Source organism: Chroicocephalus ridibundus, chromosome 3 (assembly GCF_963924245.1).
Source record: "Chroicocephalus ridibundus chromosome 3, bChrRid1.1, whole genome shotgun sequence".
In the NCBI taxonomy this organism is placed as follows: domain Eukaryota; kingdom Metazoa; phylum Chordata; class Aves; order Charadriiformes; family Laridae; genus Chroicocephalus; species Chroicocephalus ridibundus.
This window is the reverse complement of record NC_086286.1, coordinates 75092182-75097200: the sequence shown is the minus strand read 5'-3', so window position 1 is coordinate 75097200 and position 5019 is coordinate 75092182.

Below are 5019 nucleotides of genomic sequence, written 5' to 3'. Positions count from 1 at the left end.
TTTTTTTTCAATACCTGAGGTTTATGTGACAAGATGTGAGAGTGCATTCCTCTCATGCACTGGTCAAAAAAGCTCTGCTGAGCTGACTGCCAGTAAGAAAATGTAGATGGACACATAAAACTGAGGCAGGATGAAGCAAAACTAAAATTTTTAACTAAGGGGTACACAAAGATGTCTGACCTAGTGGTTTAAATTCAGATCAGCACGCTGGGAATCAAGAGTCCAGACTTCTGATTAACTTTATGAGTGTAAAATAAGAAAACCCCTACTCTACCTCAGCACGTGTTCAGCATGCATTTGGGTCTGCTGAAACTGCAGACCAAACCAAGCCGGTGAAACAAAGAAAAACAAAAGAATCCCCCACAACTGGAAGACAGGACAAGATGCTGTTAATTTGTTTTACTGATTTAGAGAAAGGCAGCCTAGATTTTAATACGCAGCAGTATTACTATCATAACTGTTTCAGCTAAGATAGTCTTTTTTGCATTGACTTAGTTACACTGGTGAAAGTCCAGAATTTGGCATGTCAGTTGCTAATGCTTGTTTCGCTGGGAACGCCGGATCATTATACCCCCGGGATAGTTTGCTACAGCTTTCTCCATTCTGATTTAGCACAACTTGCAGGAGTAGGCAAATCCTGAGGGATTTGCCCAAGATTATACAGGCACCGTTGCTACTGTTTGAGCAGCATTGAGACCTTCAGATACAAGGTGTTGGGTGTCCTGGCCAGCAAGGGAGATACACAGCTAGGTCAACAGACACAAATAGCTTCACAAAATCTGCTGCTCTGTCTTCTGCCTTAACCCTTTCTTCTGCTTCCTTTCCCTGAGCACAAAGAGCTCAGTGGTTCCCCACGTGAGCAAGCCTGCTCACCAGGCTCTGTCCTCGTAGAGCTCAGGCTCCATCCCCTTTCCTTACTTCTCCCAGCGGAAGTCCCTGGCGAGGGCCGAGCAGTCAGTCGGGAAAGGGAGATGCCCCACCAGGAAGCCCTCTACTTCACCCCTGGGACCAGGGGACAGGAGGAGCCGGGAGTGGACGTCCTACGTGCACCCCCCCTCGCAGGGAGAGAAAGCTCCGTGAGCTTCTGCACGTTGTCTTAGAAAAAGGAAATTATCCTCATTTTCTCTTTCTACCCCCGTCGTAAGAGGGGTTTTGCAATTAAAAACATGATGGCGTTTTGTTCCCGGAGCGGAGGGGTGGAGCGGGGGGTGGGGAAATCGCCCATGTGCCATAACAGATGGTTTAAGTACGGTGATTACAAAATCCTGAAGTTAAAATAGTTTAATTACAAAGTCAATACTGCCTCCAACCTCTGCTAAGCCTTCAGTGTAAAAACAACAGACGGTATAGTGCAAACGGTAGGACAATATTTAACCAGAACTTTGCATTAGCTACTGCCGTACAGCTCTCCATCAGGCCTTCAGCAAACGGAAGATCAACTGATTTTTCCCAGCCCGTATTTGTTAACCATCTCTGCTTTAGTATCAATGGGCGGCTGCGAGAGCGCCACAAACGAACCGGAGGAAACAAACCGCAATACTATACTGCGCGCTGGGGCTCAGCAACATCGTGTGTAAGGCCCAATATTGCGAGGGTACCGCGGAGGCAATTATTAGCACCTTACCAGGAATTAATACAGAGGTAAAAAAGATGAGCGGGTAAAGTTATTTATATACAGAATGAAAATAAATCTTGGTGAAATAAGCAACGTTTTAGTTTAGACTATGGGTTTTATAGAAAAAACAAGAGGACCTGGGAAAGGAAAATCTGGGCATGATTTCAAATGGCAGGAATTCGATGTCCCACATGCAGGGAAAGGAGCAACTCTCTACAGCAGGCTGTAGGGAAGTCTCACTAAGCCGGGCTCTTGCAGCTGAGAGCCTGGGTCTTGGTCTTTGCTGAGTGTGTACATATTCTACATATTCTTTAACAGTGACAAACCCTCCCTCTGTTGGCCTGCGTCCCTTATAGACATCAACTCAAACATGGAGCCGGAAGAGTCCGAGGAATTCTGTCTCTGCTTTATTAGCCATACGCTAAAAGCCGGTCCCATCGGCTTCCATCGCGACAGAGCATAGGATACCCACCACCCGCGCCACGTACGGAGCGCTGCACAGCACTGCTCTCTTACCGAGCTGTGTGGGTAAAAGCAGGGTCTGACAAGCCGGCGACGAGAGATGCGGACTCGTGAAAGTAAAAGCAAAAATCGACAAAAATGGGACATCATCTTCAACGCCTCTTCTCACCACTGACCCTCACTGACCCCAAAGCAAAATCAGAAGCTAAAGCAAGAGGGAAAACAGGCTCCGGCAATGACACTACGACATGGAGGACTTCACAATTGTGTTACCCCTTTATGATTTTTTTTTACAGAGTTTGAGAGGTGAAGAGTAACTTTGGGTGTCTGAGATCATATTTTTTGTTAAGTCAAACAAGAATTTCTAGTAGCTGATCTGTTTCCCTTGGGTTCTTCATAAATAAGCATTTGGTACAGAGAGCTGCACTGGCTAAAATGGGGGGAGGGGGGGAGGAGGGACACGCTAGTCAATCCAAAGGAAAATAACTTTTAACCATTAAGAGGAAAGAGGAAACATTCCTAGGGCCTGATCCTGCAGATTGCTGCATATTCCAGTCCAGCTTTTATTAAATTAATTTTACATATATGAGTAGATTCATTGACTTCCAATTAAGACTAAGTGCACGTTGAAGTGCTTCATTTCATTAGCGTGGAACTGATCCTCTGTAATAACAGAAAAAACCACAAACTAATGTTCTGTTGGAAATCATAGCATGACTGGCATAGCACTGACAGCACAAAAGCAATTTAAATTACTTCTTTATATGAAGATATTTGTATTTTTTCCTAGAGTGTAATAATAATAAATATTTTTTTAACTGTCTATAATAGCAAATAGACCTTTAGAGCATATTTTAGAGGCATTCTGAATTTCTAGTAATTTCTTTGATTCTCATATTTGCCTCCCTTTTTTACTCTAAGTATATACTTGTAGCTAGGAAATCAATCCAAAGAAATAAGGCACGGTCAGAGCATTTTAACAAAACTGAGCCCAGGGCAGAATCCAGAAGTCTGTATGACATCTCAGCCTCTCCCTGTAGCGTACGCAAGACACGACTGCCGTGTCTGCTCCTGGGATAATTCTGGACCCGATGCTCAGTTCTGAGAGCGCGACTCTTCTCCAGCAGGAGAGGAAGATGACCCGGGACACCCCTTGCCTGGGGAGATACTTGAGGGAGAAGATGTCAAGTGAAAGCACCACCTCCTTCTCCTTCTGAACCCCGACAGGAGCTAAGGACTGAGGCTGCCTTCTCCGAAGAGTCAGTTCCCGCTGGTATGCATTAGGTAGCTCACATATGTAGTGATGCATAGGAGTTTGGGCACCTGAAGTCCAGCTGGGGTTTGGTACCTAAGCTCTCCTCATCTCTTCTGAACTGACACTTTACAACTGGTTCCGACTCTGGTTTTTTGCCCCGATATCACATCAATTGCCCACTCTTTGGAATGGGCCTTGTGTCCTGAGCAGGGCACAAGAAAGTAGGGCGATTCGAGTGATTTCAGGCTACCACCGCTGCTGGATAAGCACATCACCAGAAAAAGCATGCTAACATAGCAGTTATAATGTTTTTCAAGAAACAGAGATCTTTGGAAGAAAGTGCTCCTGGTGATCAGGTATAATAGTGCTATTAAATCAGGCTGCCCAACAGTACCTGTTTTGCATGATGCACATTCAGGACAACCTCTGTGGGCCCGCTAAAAACCATGGCATCCAAATCCTGCCTTTCTCTGCCATGCTAAATCTTGATTTCTGTAGGTATTTTATGAGTAGATGAGGCAGAATTTGGTGCTGATGACGGGAGTGTTGCTTTCGCACACTCATACGAGACAATTCCTGCACCAATAATTCTTTGCAGGAGCACTCTGAAGTTGGCTGATTTCACTCCGCATTCATTGGCAAGGCTTTGGGTACAAATTGCCGACGGAAGGACTATCAGGGCCGTCATCGCTGTTATCGGTGCTCTCAAAGCACTCGGTGACGCTGCCGGGGATTATGGCCCTGCTGTCCTGGCGGCTTCTCGGGTGTGGGGAGAAGGAGGAGGAGGAGGAGGAGGAAGGTAAGTTCCCACCACCCAAAAGCTCACCCTCTGAAAGTCTGGAGGTGAAATGGCAGCGCAGGCTTGTTCAAGGCCTCACCGAAAAGCAGGGGATCTGAACTCAGCCCGGAATATACCTGTGCGTTAGAACATAAAATGCAGTTTTAATAGAGGAAGATATGTTTTAAAAAGCTAAGCAGTGGGAAACCTGTTGTTGTAGACCTGACCTTTTTTTCTCCCAACAAACATTTACCCAGAGTTGTCTCATGACTAGTCGACTTTTGTAATCCATTAGAAGGTGATGCAGTTGCATGACATGATCAAACACCAAATGCGGCAGAAAGGCCGTAACTGTATCTAAAAAGCCTTTGCTTTGTCAAAGCCTTTCACTAATGCTGGCAACAAAATTATTGAGGTCTATAATAAGCTGCTCTCTTGTCAAATAAGCCTCCTTATGAGCAGTGTTAAACTTTATATCTGCTTTTAAATTAAACACTTTGGATTTATTAATGTTTCCTTTCCTCTCCAAATTTCTTTGTTGAGAAGAGGTGCCAGAGGAAATGTACTAGCAACAGTAGGATGTGAAGTATAGTTTAGAATACATTAAACATATGTTGATGGGGCCATTAGCAGAGTTTATAGATACCACCACCTGTCTCTTATTCCACTTGCCATTACTTTAGTGTCAGAAAACATACTGTAAGAGAGGCGATATGCTGCCATTAAATCTTTACTCCTGTATTAGAAGGAACATGGTAGTAAATTCGTGCCTTATTGGTAAAAAGATTTTCCAATAATGGCTCACTTATTGAGAGAAATAAACCTGGATAAATAAGGAGGGTAGGGGCTAAAGAATAAATATCACTCTGGTTTTGGATGCAAGAGTGAATATCTGAGAGGGAAATACTT